General features: G+C 42.4%; 1 pseudogene; it reads left to right on the plus strand.

The window, feature by feature from the left end:
- The first annotated feature begins 5,739 nt into the window (after nucleotides 1-5,739).
- On the plus strand, nucleotides 5,740-10,494 carry LOC148141167 (uncharacterized; annotated as a pseudogene).
- The last annotated feature ends 9,708 nt before the right edge of the window (nucleotides 10,495-20,202 follow it).

The raw sequence follows: 20,202 nt of genomic DNA on the forward strand, positions 1-20,202 counted from the left end.
CTTGATGTCACAAGGAATTAAGGGCTACGGGGAGAATGCGGGTAAGTGGAGTTGAAATGCCCATCAGCCATGATTGAATGGCGGAGTGGACTCGATGGGCCGAATGGCCGCCTTTCCGCTCCTATGTCTTATGGTCTTATGTACTAGGCCTTGCTAGACTCCAGCCAGAACTAAGAGCGTAAAATCCTGTTGTTTAATATAACCCAACATGGAGATTTCAATGTAACATTGACTAACTATAAACCCTATCCCCCTTTACTTGCAAACTTCATTTCTTCCATGCGTGGTATCCTCACTGGCTATGATAGCTTGCTCCACGGATGATGTGCTGCTTTCGGGAGGTCAGGCAGATGCCCCTTCTTGAGGCCTTCTGGTGATAGGCATTCCCAACACATGGGAATGTGGCTTGACGAGTGGTCTTGCATGCAATCTTTCAAGCAGTCATTAGAAGAGTCAAAGAGGGAAGAGGTCACTAATTCATTCAGTCAATTTCTTCCTAGCCACGTACCAAAGCACATTTCATGTCATTGCCTAGAACTTGTAATACATTCTGTTTAAAAGGAAGTTATGAATCATATTCAGCCTGTTGCTACCTCAAGAAACATATAAGCTTATTAAAGAAGAATCAATTAGCCCAGATGTCCAGAAGAGAATCAGAGATGCTCCTTTCAGGGTGACCAAGTTCTAGCCTAGAAATGCATCATGATTGACAAGTGGATGTTTGCACTGTAATGGCATAATCCCATATCCTACATCATCCAGCAGTTGGTCAGCGTGATGTTGACATGTTCTCATCCTGGGTCTGATGGGAGAAACTACGACCAGAGAGCATAGTCTCAGAATAAAAGGGCTCCAATTTAAGGCAAATACATTAGGGCAATAAAATAGAATGCAGAACATAGTGTTACAGCTACAGAGAAGGTTCAGAGAAACATCCATATTATGAGCAGTCTGTTCATAAGCCTGAGAATAGTGAGAAAGAAGCTGTTCTTAAATCTGACAGAATTGTGTGCAACTAATATTTTGAAGAGATTGAATGGTTGGAGTCTAACTTGATAGTTACATTTCTGACAGAAATTGGCTTTCAACACAATTGCCTACAATTAGTAGGAATGGAAGGATCCTAATTTTGAATGACTCAAATATACATAAGGTAGACTGGAAGACCCTTCAATGGGGCATCAGCATAGTCCAGCCTAGAGCTAACAAAGGAATGGATGAAAATTCCCACATGAGGACAAAGAACAGAAGTGGTCCATTAAGTCCCTCAAGCCTTCTCTGCCATTTGGTATGACTGTGGCTGATCTCTTCTTGGTCCCAACTACACTTTCCTGCCTGTTCTCCACTAACTCTTCTACCCATTACTAATTTAAAAATCTGTATCTCCTCAAATTTTATTTAGTGTCCCAGCATCCACTGCTTTCTGGGATAGTGAATTTCACAGATTCATAATCCATTGAGAGAAATCACTTCTCCTCATTTCAATTCTAAATATGCTGCCCCTTATTCTAAAACTGTAACATCACATTCCTGATTGCTCTCACAAGGAAACATCCTTTGTTGTCTGCTTTGCCAATCCCCAGTGGCATCTTTTTATTCTTCAATTCAATCTCCTCACCTCTCCTAAAGACAGTAAAATCCAAACTTCACAACCTCTCTTCATAAGACAAGTCCTTCATCACTGGATTTGATCTAGTGTACGTCCTCTGAACTGCCTCCAAAGCAGCTGCATTCTCCTTAAATAAAATTGTATACAATACTCCAGGTGTAGTCTCATTAATATCTTGTACAATTGCAGTAAACTTCCTACTTTTATACTCTCTTAGCAATAAATCCCAAAATTCTGGTGAAACAGCATTCTGTGTTTTCATGTATGAAGATATCCAAATCCCTTTGCAACAAAGCAATCTGAGGTTTCTTTCCATTTAAGGTAACAGGTTGCCTTTCTGTTCCTCTGACTGAAGTGGATAACTCTTCACTTATCCATTTTAAATGTGATCCACTATTGCTTGGTCTTGCAGCAACCACCAAAAGAAAGCAACCCCTCTGAACCTTTGTCTGGCTGTAAGAAAATGTTGTTAATTTTGGCAGTAGACAGACAACAGTATTTTGGGCAGCCATTTGAGTCCGTAGAGTGCAATATTCTTTTCCTGAAAATGTTCTCTTTCATTGCCATATTCTTTTCCTGTCTTGCTAGCTGGTCTTTATACTTTGCTGTGATTTTTAAAAAAATCAAACTTGCAGTCGTTGTTCTCCTCCATAGCCATAAAAATGATCTTCTGCCTGTTGGAGCATAGTAAAGGCTGATGCATCTTAATTTTTGTATTAATTGCCACCTTAGGTTTCTGAGCAGTAGTCATATCCTTTTGTTCCCAATTACTAATAAAAACTAAAAGAGCAAAATTGGTTTGTGGGGTGTGACTGTTTCCTGGATTTATTAGTCTGGCTTTTGTTCCCCATTCTGCCATTTTTAATCTTGACCCTTTGATGCCACTAGGTGAAACTGCACAATTGTTGAGCAGTAATACTTAATGTTTGTTTGTAGAATGAATAGCCATTGTTCAAAATAATTATTGGATGAGAGCTGCAAATCTTTGGTATTTGGAAAATCAGACCCTGCATTGGGAAAGCAACTATCCAAATCAAAACTCCCTCCCCCAGTTATACTCTTTTCTAACCTCTTCCATTGGGCAGAAGATGCAGAATGTTTGAATACATGTGTCAACAGATTCAAGAACAGTGCTTCCCTACTGTTATCAAACTTCTGAATGGACACCTCAAATGTTCATGTTGATCCCCCACTCCCCATTACTCTGAGCTCCATATGGTAGGATCTGCCTGTTTAGCACAAAATAACGTTTTTCTTACTGTATCGCTACATAACAATAAATCAAACTGATAAAAGACCAAAAAGAATTCCTGCCTCAGGCAACTGTCTGTATGGAGTTTGCGCATTCTCCGTGTCTGCGTGGATTTCCTCTGGGTGCTCCGGTTTCCTCCCACAGTTCAAAAATGTGCAGGTTAGGTGAATTGGCCATGCTAAATTGCCCGTAATGTTAGGGGAAGGGGTAAATGTAGGGAATGGGTCTGGGTGGGTTGCTCTTCAAAGAGTCGGTATGGACTTGTTGGGGCCAAAGGGCCTGTTTCCACACTGTAAGTAATCTAAAAAAAATCTAATCTTAAAAAAAAGTTTAGGCATACAGCAGTAAAAATATTCAAAACCTGCATTCTGCTATTTTGAGCTCTCCATCGCATATGACTAATTTATGGAAGAGAGAATGCAAAATGATCAGTTTATATTGAACTGGGTCAAATTGGAGAGCATAATCCTGAGAAATACTCTGATGTACTCCATATGGTATGATCTGCCTATGGAATTATAGGATGCACAACTGTTTTTATTTGGAAATTACAAACATAATTGAAATCATCTTCCTATTGCTTCATTGCGTGGAATGCAGTCAAAGCTGACTATCAGTACTCTAAAGCGATGCCTGAATAGGAATCATAGCTAATGTATCTATGAGACTATGCTGTCACCATTTTCATGAAACTTTAGAAGAAAATGCCTTGCATACAACACAAGTAATTGTCATTTGATATGTGTAGTTACACAGCAAATAACTATCACCTTAGTGAGAAACTTCCATTAGCTTGCTTCCCTAAAGATTGGAATTCTGACTTGGGTTTCAGACATGGCACATCTTAAAATTGACTCCAGGTTTGTGTCCATGAAGTACAAGCAGTGCTTCTGTTTTGTTGATGGTTACTGAGAAATTTGATTTATGCTGTGATCGCTGTCTTTGCTTTCCATCCATTGTCATTGGATATTGTTTGCCTTCAACCATAATGTGGTTGTTTGTGGATTTAATTACTAGGTGTGATTGCTTTTGCTAGGCTGGTGCAACTCTGTCAAAGATAGTACCTCTGATCTCTATACATTATCTTCGTGTGCTGAAATCTAATGTTCTTATCCATGTAATCAATCAGTAACCAATGAAATAAAGTGCACACAGGTCAAAACAGATTTGTATCTAGTTCAAATTAAGTACTTTGAGATGTGTAAGCAAGTAAAATTTCATTAAAGTATGATTTGCCTTTTTCCTCAAGAATTCTTCAATGTGCATGACTCAGCATTGAGAATCTTGACTAATGCAAGACTTGGCATCATTGGAAGGAAGTATATTTATGCTATCTTCAGCATTCTAACATTTTCAATTGAATTAGTTAAGGTTTTCTGGCTCAGCATTTTCACAACACAAAAAGATGGAAAATAGAATATCTTGTGCTTTTTCCACCCAAGGAGGAAATATCTCTCTATTTAGTGTCTCAAGTTGGTTAGAATACAAATGTAGGAAGATGGTGCAAAGATTATGCTAATTTTTTGAAGATTGATGTTTAATTGGAGTTAGATTGCAAGGACTTGTGTACTTCTGTTTCTAAAATATGGCCTCTCAAATTAACAGAAGTTAATGCAACTACAATTCTCGTCATAATTCTGAAAGGACTGCTGTCTGTCGGTAAAAAGAAAGGAAAAAAGGTGAAAATATACTTTGACTCTACATTTGATGTCCTGAACACAACCAAATTGGTATATGGCAATGAGAAACTACTGGCAAGTTAAAATTTTTACATGGTTCTCAAAGCTGCATGATGTGGTGATGGGAGATGTAAATTTGGTGAATGTCATCTTGTTTAATATACCTGCAAATCTCATCTATTACTTGAATTGCAGGATTTGGTTGGGTCTCCTATTGAATCTCAATTGAAGAGCACGCACCTGGCCTCAAATAAGGTAGGGAAGCATCATAAATCTCAAATTTATTTCAAGTACAGTAATTCATCAAACCTATTAAAAGCAAAACATTGGCTTCAGGGTTTTATAAAGCAAAAAATATAAGGGAGAGACAGTATAATTATAGACCAGTTAGCATGATATCGTTGGTGGGGAAATGCTGGAAGAAAGTGAGGACCGCAGATGCAGGAGATTGGAGTTGAGAATGTGGTGCTGGAAAAGCACAGCAAGTCAGGCAGCATTTGAAGAGCAGGAGAATCAACGTTTTGGGCATAAGCCCTTATTGTTAAGAGTGCAACAACTGAGCATTTGCAAAGTGGTGACGGAATCTGTCCAAGTCAGCATGAACTCACCAAAGGGAAATCATGCTTAACAAATCTTCTGGACATTTTTGAGGATGTGATGAGTACAGTGGGGAAGAATCAGTGGATATTGTGTATCTGGATTTCAGATTTGACTTTCAAAAGGCTTTTGACAAGGTTTCACACTAGGTTAGTAAGTAAAATTAAGCTTAGGTAATGTATTGATGTGACTAGAGAACTGGTCGGCAGACAGAAAGCAGAGATTTGGAATAAATGGGTTCAGGGTAGTAGACAGAGATGAATGGGTTACCACAGGATTGAGTGCTGGGGCCCCAGCTGTTCACAAAGTACATTAACAATTTGGATGGAGGAATTGAATGCAATAGTCCTAAATTTGGAGATGACGCTAAGCTGGGTGGCAGTATGTGCTGTGAGGAGGATGCTAAGAGGCTGCCGGGTGACTTGGACAGAATGGCTGAGTGGGCAAATACTTGGCAAATGCAATATAATGTGGATAAATGTGAGGTTATCCACTTTGATGGCAAAAACTGGAAGACAGACGATTACCTGAATGGCAGTTTAGGAAAAGGTGAGGTGCAGTGAGACCTGGATGTCCTGGTGGAACAGTCGCTGAAGTTTGACATGCAGGTGCAGCAGGCAGTGAGGTAAGTTAATGACATCTTGGACTTCATAACAAGAGTACCTCCCTATAGGCATAGGGATGTCTTGCTGTAGTTGTACAGGGCCTTGGTGAGACCACATGTTGAGTACTGAGAGAGATTTTGATCTGCTGGTCTGAAGAAGTACATTCTTGCTATTGAGGGAGTCCAGCGAAGGTTCACCAGACTAATTCCTGGGATGGCAGGACTGACGTTTGAGGATGGACTGGATTGACTGGGCTTGTACTCACTGGAATTTAGAAAAATGAGTGGGGATGTCAGAGCAACACCGAATCCTGATGGGTTTGGACAGGTTAGATGTGGGAAAAATGTTCCCAATGTTGTGCAAGTCCAGACCTAGGGATAATAGTCTAAGAATAAGGTTTCAACCTTTCAGCACGAAGATGAGGAAGAATTTCTTCCCTCACTGTTGTGAACCTGTGGAATTCTTGACTAGAGAAAACTGCTGGGGCTGGTTTGTTAGATACATTCGCGAGAGAGCTGGATGTGGCCCCTGTGGCAAGAGTGATCAAGGGGTTTGGAGAGAAAGTTGGAGTGGTATTGAAATTGCATGATCAGTCATTATCATACTGAATGGTAGTGCAGGCTTGAATGGCTGACTCCTGTACCTATTTGTATATTTCCAAAACATCGAATGTATAATCATTTATTTGTATTTTCAATATCTTGTCTATTCACAGCCCGTAAAGCCATATAGAACAAAACCCTTTGGCCAACTCATCCAGGCTGACTGTTTTCTAAACTGAGCTAATCCCATTTGCCTGTGTTTGACCTACAACCTTCTAATTTTTTTCCTCTCGATGGACTTGTTCAAATATCTTGTGTTTAGTTAAACCTGGCTTTATCACTTCCTCTGGCAACTCCAGCCTCTGTGTGCAAACGTTGCACCGCAGTTCCCTTTAAATCTTTCCCCTCACTTTAAATTTATGCCATCTAGTTTTGGATCCACTTACCCTAGGGAAAATACCTTGGGCATAGATAAGATGAATAGCCCTCATGATTTTATAAATCTCAGTAAGATGACCACTCTGCTCCAATGTGAAAATGTCCCATTCTATCCAGCTTCTCCTTGCAACACAAACCCTCCAGTCTAGGTAATCGCTTTTGCATTCTTTTCAATTGAATAACATCCTTCCTGCAGCAGGATGACTAGAATTGTTTGCATGAAAAATAAGTTGCTGGAAAAGCGCAGCAGGTCAGGCAGCATCCAAGGAGCAGGAGAATCGACGTTTCGGGCATAAGCCCTTCTTCAGGAAGGGCTTATGCCCAAAACGTCGATTCTCCTGCTCCTTGGATGCTGCCTGACCTGCACTTTTCCAGCAACACATTTTTCAGCTCTGATCTCCAGCATCTGCAGTCCTCACTTTCTCCTAGAATTGTTTGCATTCAGTACAACAAATGTGGCCTTAGCAATGTCTTGTAGAACTGTAACACGATGTCCCATTCCTGTACTCTGTGCTCAGACTGATGATGGAAAGTGTGCCAAGCACTACCTTTCATCGCCCTGTCTACCTGTGACACCACTTTCAAGGAACTAGATCTTTCTGTTCGTTAACACTTACACAGTTCATGGTAGGTGTTATAGGTAAGTAGTATCATGAGTTATCTGCCCAAAATGCAACACCACACATTTACGTATTTAACTTAAACTCCCATCTACCAATTCTCAGTCTGCTGGCCCAGTTGATCAAGATCTCATTGCACTGTTAGCTAATTACCTTTGCTGCCCACTATACCACCAATTTTGGTGTCATTCACAAACTCACCAACCACGCTGCCTATATTTTCATCCAAATCACTTTACATAAATGACAAACTATGGTGGACCCAGCACTGATCCTTGCAGCTCACCGCTGGTCATAGATCTCCATCTGAGCAATAACCCCCTACCACTACATTGTCTCCTAGCATCAAACCAATTTTGTATCCAATTGACTCGCTGTCCCTGGATCCCATGTGATCTAAATTATTAACCAATCTACCATGCAGGACCTTGTCAAAGACTTTGCTAAAGTCCATGTAAATAATGTCTACCACTCTGCCTTCATCCATCTATCTTGGTCACTTCTTCAAAAAAGCTCAAACAACTTTGTGAGGCATGATTTCCCAAGCACAAATACCTTTTCCACAGTTATCTTTTCACCCGACAAAACCACACCACTCACATGTACACCAAGGACAAAAAAAACTAGAGAAACTTGGCATTCTCACCAGTAGTAGCGAAGCCCACTCTAGCACCACGTTATCGCTGTGGACCACAACTTTTCAAACCACACCCTTCGACCAGAAGAGATTGAAGTCCTGAGAAGGGGTCTCAGTTTCTACCTCACCACCAAAATGGACTGTTTGGTTCTTGCAGTAGACACTGAGGAATTGATCAGCCAAATGAGACTCCGGGAATTCTTTCAAGGTGCCAGCAGTGATCCCAACAAGCCCACTGATGAACTGGAACAGTCATCTCAGGAATCTGTAGAGGAGCGACTAAAGGAGGAGTCAACTTGGACCCTACTGGAGGGCTGCTGCCCTGAGCTTGACATGTATGCTCAAACAGTCAGGAAATATATAAATGCTAGGTTCATCAACTGTACCCACAAGGTAGAGTAAGACAACACCCGTTCACAACGCAATGCCATCCATACTCTCAAAACTTATCACAACATTGTCATCAAACCTGCAGATAGAGGAGGAGGAGCCATCGTCATTCAGAATAGAACTGCAAGAAAGTATACTGACAACTGAACAACTAGGAACACTACAGGTAACTACCCCGGCTGATCCAACCAAACAGCACACTTGTGAACTAAACACATTGATCAGGACTTTGGATCCAGTCTTTTAGAGTTCCCTAGGTGCCCACATCCCACGTACTTCTCACGTAGGAGACTTCAGCTGCCTTCCAAAGATACACAAAGCCAATACACCAGAACGTCCCAGTGTATCAGGCAATGGGACCCTGTGTGAGAATCTCTACAGCTTTATGGAAGGCCGTTGGTTCAATGGTTAGCACTGCTGCCTCACAGCACCAGGGACCTGGGTTCAATTCCTGTCTCGGGCAACTGTCTGTGTGGAGTTTGCACATTCTCCCCGTGTCTGCGCGGGTTTCCTCCGGGTGGTCCGGTTTCCTCTCAAAATCCAAAGATGTGCAGGTCAGGTAAATTGGCTGTGCTAAATTGCCCATAGTGTTAGGTGTATTACCCAGAAATGGGTCTGGGTGGGTTACTCTTTGGAGGGTCGGTGTGGACTGGTTGGGCCAAAGGGCCTGTTTCTATACTGTAAGAAATCTAATCTAATCCTGAAACCCATTGTACAGCGGATTCCCCAGCTTCTGTTGCGACACTACGGATTTCTTACAGAAACTCAGCACCCACGGACCAGTCGAATCGGGAACATTCCTCGTCACAATGGAAGTTTACACTACACCAGCATCCCCCACAATGACGGCATCGCGGCAATAGCCTTCGTACTCAACACCAACAACTGCCAATCTCCAAACACCATCCTACAACTCATCCGATTTATCCTCGATCACAACGTCTTTACCTTTGACAACCAATTCTTTATCCAGACACATGGAACAGCCATGGGGACCAGATTTGCTCCCCAATATGCCAACATCTTCCTGCACAGGTACGAACAAGACTTATTTTCTACACAGGACCTCCAACCAACATTATACACCAGGTACATTGATGACATTTTTTTACTCTGGACCCATGGCGAGGAATCACTGATCAAACTACACAGTGATATCAACAAGTTTCATCCCACCATCATGGACTACTCTATACTATCTGTCTTGTTCTTGAACTCTGCATCTCCATCAAGGATGGATGCCTCAGCATGATACTCTACCACAAACTTACAGACAACCTCACAATGCTTCCACTCAACATATTAAAACAACCATCCCCTATGGACAAGCCCTATGCGAACACCAGATCTGTTCAGATGAGGAGGAACGTGACAGGCACCTGGAAGTACTCTGGGATGCCCTCATAAGGACGGGGTACGATGTTCAACTCATCGACCACCAGTTCAGATGTGCTACAGCAAGCAACCGTAATGACCTCCTCAGGAGAAAGACACGTGCTGCAACTGACAGGGTACCCTTTGTTGTCCAGTACTTCCCAGGAGCCGAAAAATGACGCCATGTTCTTCGTGACCTGCAACACGTTATCAGTGAGGATGAGTACCTCACCAAGACCTTCCCCACACCTCCACTGCTTGCCTTTAAACAGCCACTAAACCTCAAACAGATCATTGTTTGCAGCGAGCTGCCCGGCCTTCAGGACAAATCCAGGACAAGCCCTGTCATGGTAGCCGCTGCAAGACGTGTCAGTGTGCGGACATGGACGCCATCATTACACGTGGGAACACTCCCACCTTATATGTGGCAGGTACTCGTGCGACTCAGCCAACATTGTCTATCTCATACACTGCAGGCAAGGATGCCCTGAGGGATGGTACGTCGGTGAAACTGAGCAAAGGCTACGGCAACGGATGAATGGATACCGCACAACAGGAGTGTTCCCTCCCAGTTGGGGAAAACTTCAGCGGTCCAGGACATTTTACCTCGAACCTTCAGGTGACCATCCTCCAAGGCGGACTTCAGGACAGGCAGCAGCGAAAAGTGGCCAAGCAGAGGCTGATAGCTAAGTTCCGTACCCGTAGGGAGGGCCTCAACTGGGACCTTGGATTCATGTCACACTATAGGTGACCACACACACACACACACACACACTCCTGTGCACACGCATAAATACAGACATACGTATATACAGATGCACACACTCCCACATGAATCCTTTCACAGACTTAGACCACTTTACACTCACACACACATATACACTCTCTCTCACAGACACTCACAACCCCCCCCCCCCCCCCCCCCCCCAACCCCAGGCACGCACACAGACACACTCACACTCCTACAGATATACACTCCCCCACTCTCACCTGTATCCTCTGAGGCTTAGACTACTTTACACACACTCAATTTTAGTGTTCTGTTTATTCTTGCATTTGGGATGCGGGCATAATTACCTGACCAAACATTTATTGCACAACCTTAATTGCTGTTGATTGAAGGTGGTGGTGGTGGAGTATCCCTTGAATAGCTGCAATCCAGGAGAGGCAGGGAATTCTATAATTTTTACCCAGTGTGAGTGAAAGAATAATGTAGTTCCAAGTCAGAGTACTGTGTGGTTTAGAGGGGAGCCTGTAAGTGATGGCTTTCCCATTTACCTGCTGTCCTTTTTTCTTTTAGGTGGCGGTGGTTGTAGATTTGGAAATTGCTGTTGGGCGGAGTCTTGGTGAACTGATGCAATGCATCTTGTAGATGTGCACATCTGCTATGGTGCATGATTGTAGAAGGTTAAAATTGAAAGTGGCAGCTGGGGTTTCAATCCAGCAGTTGTTATGAAGCTGAAAAAGTGTATGGTCACTTTGGGACAAGTGACTTTTCTGAGCTGACAGCATGTGTCTGTGATTAGCTGACAGGTACAGAGAATTAATAATATGTAGCAATTGGCTTGGGGTTGTGCTTTGATGTTAAGGCAACTGGATTTGAATTTAACACATTAATTAAATTATGCCCAGGATACCAAAAACCAATTGAATTTGAATTTATTGTATTAACAACATCAGCCCAATGAGAGGGTAAGATGTTGAGGGTGTAAAAAGAAAGGCAGTTTTCAAAATTGGTTAGAGCTAACTGCCCATCGAACCAGAGAGTACATGCCATCTAAAAGGGGCTCTCAAAAGAAATCTCTTAGAAGGCATCATCTATTAAAGGTATCAAGAAACTTAATACAAAGATATTCACAGTAAAAAGGAGAAGACAGCAGAATTGGAAGGAACCAGCAGATTCTGAACACCAGAAGGGAGACAGCATAAGAGACTGTATGGACTTTGGGAGAACAAGTTGACTTACTGTTTAATAATTGTGTTGGGGTGAGATGGTGGTTAGTTAAGAAAAAGGCAGCTTGGGTTTGTTAATAGTTCTTGTTTAGTGCCCACTGTTAGAGATCTGAGGAGTCATGAGCGATGTTGTGCAATCACCAATACATGTTCTCACTTCTGGCAATTAACATGGCGGGAAGTTCACAGAAATATTGTAAGATTGTTCAGTACAGGACTTTATACTGGAATCTCCTATATTGGAGTTTTTGTACCTGAGATGATTGACCTTCAACTAACCCAACATCGTGCTTTTTTAAAGGCATGACTCCTACCTTGCAGAGCATACTCTCTTGGACTCTGATTTAAATTTTGAGGGCTGCTTGATTGCATACTAAGTCAAATACTACCAGAGATAAATGACAGCCATGCTGTGGAAATCAGAATGGTGGCTCATCCAGGAGATTCAAACAAATAAGTAATGGCCTGGCTGTACGGAAGATTCAAAGTGCAGGAATACCTGGGATGCTTACCAATTAGTTTTCCCTGTGTTTGTGTGTTGGCACATATCTGTTTTAGGGGTGTGTCTCTAGCACCACATGTGGCTAAATTGTACAAGAGCTGAAGAGAAGTGGAAGCATCAGAACTAGACAGATGTTTGTCACAATCCATGTAACTCCGGGATATGTTGTTTTCTTGATGCTTGGGTAAATGATGTCAGAGTAGCTGTAGGACTTTGGGGGTGAGTGAAAATACAGTTGTCATGGTCCAATTTTGTACTGATAAGAGAAGGCAGAAGAGATCCGAATCAGGTTCTGAAAGCTAATTTCAGGAAGTTGTGATTTCTTTTTAAAAGCATGTTGAACAACAGTCTGTTGGTTACTCCCACTGCCATCTGCTCATGTGTAGGAATAGACCGATTTAAGCATGTGGCCTAAGAATTGGTATAGGAATGAGTGCATCAAATTGGATCATCAGAACTGATTGTAGAGTAGTTGGGACCTGTGTGGCCACGATGTATCTTGGGTTGGGGAGATTTGCGAGAACTATTGTGTTGAGTTTATTGCAACAAACTTTTTAATACGTAAAAACTGAAGGACTTGTGGATGCTGTAACTGAGAAGCAAAAGCAGAAGTTGCTGGAATAGCTCAGCAGCAAAACTGAAGAGAATGGAGTTAACATTTCGGGTCCTGTGACCCTTCCTCAGAACCCAATGAGTTTTTTTAGAATTGATTAAAAGTCATTGGAACTGCTGTATACTAACCATTTCAGATCGCAATATGTTGTTACAATCCAAAAAACAATACCCATTGAAATTTGACCGTAAATGGTTTTTGCAGGAGGTAGCAAAATGCTTAGAGTCACAAAGATCTGCAGCACAGAAGGAGGCCTTCGGCCATCGAGTCTGCACTGGTCCAAACTAGCTATCTAACTATTCGAATCCCATTTTCTAGCTTTTAGCTAATGACCTTGCCTTGCCTTGGCATTGCAAGTGCACATTTTAAGTACGAAATTGTTGAGGGTTTCTGCCTCTATCAGCTTTCCAGATTCTCACCACCCTCTGGGTGAATTCTTTCCCCACCCTCTCAACCTCTCAAACTCTGTCTCTTCTACCTATATTATCTGTGCCCCACACAACCTATTTATCCCCATCATGTCCCCTCTCTGTTCCAAGGAAAACAACCATAGGAAATCCATTCTCTCTTCATAACTGAAATTCTCCAGTCCAGACAACATCCTGTTAAATCTCCTCTGCACCCAGTGTAATGTAGATTCCAGAAATGCAATCACTATTCCAGCTCTGGCCTTACTGAAATTTTTATACAGCTCCAGCATGATGTTGCTACTGTTTAAACTCTTTGCCTCCAGTAATAAATGATTTGGAGATGCCAATGTTGGACTGGGGTGTACAAAGTTGGACTGTGGGCGGCACGGTGGCACAGTGGTTAGCACTGCTGCCTCGCAGCGCCAGAAACCTGGGTTCAATTCCCGCCTCAGGCGACTGACTGTGTGGAATTTGCACGTTCTCCCCGTGTCTGCGTGGGTTTCCTCCGGGTGCTCCAGTTTCCTCCCACAGTCCAAAAATGTGCAGGTCAGGTGAATTGGCCATGCTAAATTGCCTGTAGTGTTAGGTAAGGGGTAAATGTTGGGATATGGGTGGGTTACGCTTCGGCGGGTCGGTGTGGACTTGTTGGGCCGAAGGGCCTGTTTCCACACTGTAAAGTAATCTAATCTAATCTAATCTAAAGTTAAAAATCACACGACACCAGATTATAGTCCAACAGGTTTATCTGGTAGCACTAGCTTTTGGAGCGCTGCTCCTTCATTAGGTGGTTGTGGAATATAAGATCATAAGACAGAATTTATAGCAAAAGTTTACAGTGTGATGTAACTGAAATTATCTATTGAAAAAGACCTGGATTGTTTAAGTCTCCCATCATTTTGAATGGGCATGTTGGTTTCAGTTCTTTCACATGTAAATCGCAAAACTACTTTTAAAAGGTACATTCTCAAGTGAACTTTAACAATTGGTGTCATGTCGGCCCAGATAATATATTGATGGTGTTGGCTCCCTGTGAGGCTGTCTTTGCCACAATGGTCAGACTGATTCTAATCTAAAAAACTGGATTTCCAGAATATTACATGGATTCATGCAGTTTTTGAGCAAAGTAAAATGTAATTCTGCAAGTACAAACCCACCCCATAAACGTTTGTGTGTGTGTGTGTGTGTGTGTGTGTGTGTGTGTGTGTGTTGGAGTGTGTGTGTGTATAATGCAATGGGGTCACCTGTCATGTGACTTTAACCCAAAGCCCTGGTTGAGGCCATCCCCATGGGTACCGAACTTGGCTATCTGCCTCTGCTCGGCTGCTTTTCGTTGTTGCCTGTCCCAAAGTTTGCCTTGGAGGATGGTCACCCGAAGGTCCGAGGTTACCGCTGCAGTGCTCTGAGTGGGAGGGAGCACTCCTGTCTTTTAATTTGTTCTGCGGTGTCCATTCATCCGTTGCCAAAGCCTCAGTTTGGTTTCACCAATGTACAGTGCCTCAGGGCATCCTTGCCTGCAGTGTATAAGATAGACCATGTTGGCTGAGTCATATGAGTACCTGCAAAGTACATGGTGGTATCCATGTCCACACTCTGACACGTCTTGCAGCATCTACTGTGACAAGGTTGTATGGTATTGTCCTGAAAGCCAGGCAGTTAGCTACAAATGATCTGTTTGAGATTTTGTGGCTGTTTAAAGGTGAGAAGTGGAGGTGTGGGGATGGTCTTGGTGAGGTGCTCATCCTCATTGATAATGTGTTGCAGGCTGCGAAGAACATGTAGTTTTTCGGCACCTGGGAAATATTGGACAGCAAAAGGTACCCTGTCGGTGTCTGCCTCCTGAGGAGGTCAAACAGACCTATGCCCTCACTCCTTTACACTCACTCACATACACACACCCTCTCACAGAAACTCATCACCCCCACACCCACCCCGCCCAACACACACACCCATATGCACACATACACATGGTTGTGGGGTGAATTTGTACTTGCAGAATTACATTTTACGTTGTTCAAAATCTGCATGAATCCATGTAAGATTCTCTAAATTTGTTTTTTAGATTAGAAGCAGTCTGACCATTGTGGCAGGGAAACTCACACCTACATTATCTGGGCCGACATGATACCAATTGTTAAAGTTCACTTTTTTTAAAAGAAATTTTGCGAATTACATATGAAAGAACTGAAACCAACATGGTCATTTTAAAAGATTAGAGACTTAACAAGCAATCCAGGTCTTTTTCAATGTATAATTTCAGTTACATCACATTGTAAACTTTTGCTATAAATTCTGTGTCTTACGATCTTATTCTCCACAACCACCTGATGAAGGAGCAGTGCTCTGAAAGCTAGTGCTTCCAAATATATAGACCTGTTGGACTATAACCTGGTGTTGTGTAATGCAGTAAAATAACATGTGGAGGAGCCAGTGTTGGACAGGGTTGGAAGAAGGTAAAAATCGCACAACACCAGGTTACAGTCCCACAGATTTATTTGGAAGTACTAGCTCTCAGAGCTGCTCCTTCATCAGGTAACTAGTGGGGCAGAATTTCTAGCAAAAGGTCATAGTGTCATGCAACTGAAATGATATGTTGAACAAACTTAGATTGCTGTTAAGTCTTTCAGCTTTTAGAATGGGTTGCAAGTTTTGGTTCATTAATATGTAAATCCCCTAACTATTAAGTCACATTCTCAAGATAACAACTTTCTGTTTGGGGAAAAAAAAGTGACACCTCAGCTCTGATATTGTATTAAAGATGAGGTTAGAGTCTCTGTATTGCAATCGTGAATCAGACTTTCAAGTCTAAATCATTGTAAGTATTCCCAAAGGAAAAGCCCCAACTGGCCCCAGTTGAAGCCCACTGAACACACCTTCCAGTCGCACAATGCCAGATTGAGTTTAATCTAGAAAAATGTGAGGTCATGCACTTTGAAAGGTCAAGTACAAGTAGAAATTATACAGTGAATGGCAGAACCCTGAGGAGTATTGATATGCAGAAGGATCTGGGAGTGCAGGTCCACAGAATCACTGAAGGTGGCAGTGCAGGTAGATAAGATAATAAAAAAGGCCTTTGGCATGCTTGCCTTCCTTGGAAGGGGCATTGAGTACAAGGATAGACAAATTATGCTGCAGCTTTAAAAAACTTTCATTAGGCCACTCTTGGAATGTTATGTACAGTTCTGGTCACCACACCGCCAGAAGGATATCGGTGACTTGGAGAGGGTAAGGAAAAGATTTACCAGGATGTTGCCTAGTATGGGGGATTTTAGCTATGAAGCAAGGTTGAATAGACTGGGTTGATTTTTCACTGGAATGCAGGAGTTTGAGGGATTTACTTCATAGAAGTTTTTAAGGTTGTGACTGGCATGGATAGAGTGGAAAGTATGAGTTTTTTTTTCCCCAGGGCAAAGGGGTCAATTACTAGGGACACCGGTTTAAGGTGCAGACAAATAGCAGTATTCAAGAAGCATCTGGGTCTATACATGAATAGGAAGGGAGTAGAGGGATACAGATCCTATAAGTGTGGACAGTTTTGCATGGAAGAGCAATATGTTAGTGCAGGCTTGGAGGGCTGAAAGGCCTGTTTCTGTGCTGTACTGCTCCTTGTTCTTTCATTACAGCTTGACCATCATCCTCTGCTTTCTGCTGCTCAACCCATTTCCAAAGTTTCCTTGGATCCGACGGACTCTTAACTTTGGTCTCCCATGTAGGATCTGATCAAAAGCCCGACAGAAGTCCAAGGAGATTCAGTGACGTGTACTGCCATAGTCTACACACCTCTTTGGAAAAACTTCATCAGGGTGGTTAGATGTGGCCTGTCTTTAACAAAACTGTGATGACTATTCTTGAATAATCCCTGCCTCTCCAAGTGCATATTAGTTCTGTCCCTTCGAATTGCCTCCAATAATTTCCCCACCACTAATATTAGACTGACCAGCATGCGGTTTCCTTGTTTATCCTTTGTTCTCTTCCTGAATAACAGTACTATGTTAACTGTCCCCCAGTCCTCTGGCACCTCTCCTTTTGCCAGGGAGGAATTTTAAATTATCGCCAAGCCTGCTGCTATTTCTTCTCTCTTCTTGTTCAACAGTCTGGGATAAATATTTCATCAAACCCTGGTGACTTGCCTACGCTTAAGCCTGCCAAACCACTCAAGAATCGTCTCTCTGTCTATGCTAATGTTTTTGTTTGTATCGTCATCCTTCTCCCCAATTTCTATACCCACATTGTCCCTTTCACCTAGTGAACACCTACACAAGGTATCTATTGAAATCCCACCTCTGACCTCTGGCTAAACACACACAATTAGCACTTCGGCACTTATGGGCCCTACTGTTTCCCTAATTATCCTTTTCATCCTTGAAGTACTTGAAAAATAATTGAGATTTTCATTTATTTCATCTGCCTATTCATCTTTTCTTGCCCTCTTTTCACTCATAATTTCCTTCTGAGTTTCCTTTGTATGTTTGGTACTCATCCAGGGCTTCTGCTGTTTTGAGTCCTTGATATCTGCCATAAACTGTTTTGTCTGTCTTCAATCCTCTAAATCCTGTGATATCCAGGGTTTGCAGGATGTGTTTCTATATTGTAACATTTTGGCCCTGTCCTCTCCATCGTTCCTCCTTGAATGTACCTCACTGCTCTGACAAAAAAAAATTACCTGAATTCATCAACTCAGAGTCCACTCTAATTCAAGTCACACCTGATTATATTAAACTTTTTCCTTTTTACCATAACAATCCTGAATCTAATGGATTGCTGACAGCCACGTCCACTCCCCACCTCCATATCCCCAGACCCCTTGTACTAATTGCTGACTTCATTACCTAAAGTGGAGTTCAGGGCCTTCAGTGTACTCGCTTAAATGCATCCAGTGCAGTTTTAAGAATTCTGCTCCCTTTTAAACCTTTCACACAAAAACTATTGCAGTTCATGTTAAGTTTAAATCCTCTATTGTCACTACACTATTCCAGAACAATGGGTTAGAATGTTAAGGATAAGGGGTAAATCTTTTAGGGTTGAGATGGTGAGAAAACTTTGAGTGATGAGCCTGTGGAGTTCATGACAAAGTGGTTGAGGCCAAGATTGTGTTCTCCAGGAGGAGGTAGATCCCTTTTAGGGCTAGAGGGGTCAAGTCATTTGGGGGAGGGTGGAATAAGAATATTAATCTTCATGATCAGCCTGATTCTATCAATGGTGGAGCAGGTTCAAGAGGTCAAATGGCCTAGTCCACTATCACTACTCTGAAATTTACCCACATACCTGCTCTTCTATCTTTCACACCGTCATGCTCCCAGTAATGTGATCTCATTTGCCCCTTATTAGTTTTTAATTTCCTCCCATATGGTTGCATTCCCTCTGACTGCTGGAATAAATTCCCTGATCAAAATTGCAACGCAACCTCTTCTTTAGTTCCTGTCCTGTCTCATCTGAAGACTCCTATGTTGGAATACTGAGCTGCCAATCCTACCCCCTCTGTTTTTTTACCCCTCCCCCAAACTGCTAAGTTAGTTTAAAGCCTCCCCAACAGCACTAGCAAATGTCCCTACATGGATACTGGTCCCATTCCAGTTCAGGTGTAACCTGTTGACTTTGTACTTGTCTCACCAACCATAAAAATAGTCCTGATGTCAAAAGAAAATCAAGACCATAAGATGTAGGAGTAGAAACTAGGCCATTCCGTCCATCGGGTCTTCTCCACCATTCAGTCATGGCTGATAAGTTTTTCAACCCTATTCTCCCTCTTTCTTCCCCATAACCCTTGATGCTTCAGAACCTGTCTATCTCAGTCTTAAAATTACTCAATGACCTGGCCTCCACAGCCTTCTGTGGTAGTGAATTCCATAGATTCACCACTCTCTGGCTGAAGAAAGATCTTCACTTTACTCTTTATTTTCAGGTCCTAGTCTCTCCTACCAATGGAAACATCTTACCAACATATACTCTGTCTAGGCCATTCAGTATTCTGTGTGTTTCAATTAGATCCCACCTCCTCCTTCTAAACTCCATCGAGTATAGACCCAGAGACCTCAAATGTTCCTCCATGTTAAGCTTTTCATTCCTGGGGACCATTCTCATGAACCTCGCCTGAATACACTCCAGAGCCAGTACATCCTTCCTGAGATATGGGCCTAAAACTGTGCACATTACTTCAAATGTGGCCTGACCAGAGCTTTACAGAGCCTCCGAAGTACATCCCTGCTTTTATATTCAAGTCCTCTCAAAATAAATGCCATCATTGCATTTGCTTTCCTAACTATTGATTCAACCTGCAAGTTCACCTTGATACAACCCTGGACTAGAACTCCCAAGTCTCTTTGCACTTCAGACTTCTGAATTTTCTCCCCATTTAGAAAACAGTCCATGCCCCTCTTCTTCCTGTCAAAGTGTCTGACCTCACACTTTCCCACATTGTACTCCATCTGCCAATTCTGGGCCCACTGTCCTAACTTGTCCAAATCCTTTGTAGCCTCCCTGCTGCCTCAAATGCTACTTTCCTTCCACCTATCTTTGTATCATTGGCAAACTCAGCCAGACTGCCCTCAGTTCTTTCATCTAGATCATTATGTATAAAATGAAAAGCTGTGGTCCCAACATGGAGCCTTGATGAACACCACTTGTCACCCACTGCCATCCTGAGGAAAAACCTTTTTATTCCCACTCTCTGTTTTCTGCCAGACAGCCAAGCTTCTGTCTATGTTAGTACCTTGCCTCTGGTACAATGGGCCTTTATCTTACTCAGTGGCCTCCTGTGTGGCACCTTGTCAAAGGCCTTCTGGAAGTCCAGGTAGATAACATTCATTGGCTCTCCTTGGTCTAACCTGCTTGTTACTTCCTCAAAGAATTCTAGCAGATTTGTCAGGCATGACCTCCCCTCGATGAAAAGTCCTTCTTCTTTAGTCTCATCAATCTGGACTATTTCTATACTCATTGATTTGTGACATTTCTTTAACCTACTGCCTAGCTCCCTAAATTCTACTT

This window comes from Chiloscyllium plagiosum, unplaced genomic scaffold (assembly GCF_037043375.1).
Source record: "Chiloscyllium plagiosum isolate Xiang-an unplaced genomic scaffold, Cpla_swu_hap1 HiC_scaffold_34, whole genome shotgun sequence".
NCBI lineage: Eukaryota > Metazoa > Chordata > Chondrichthyes > Orectolobiformes > Hemiscylliidae > Chiloscyllium > Chiloscyllium plagiosum.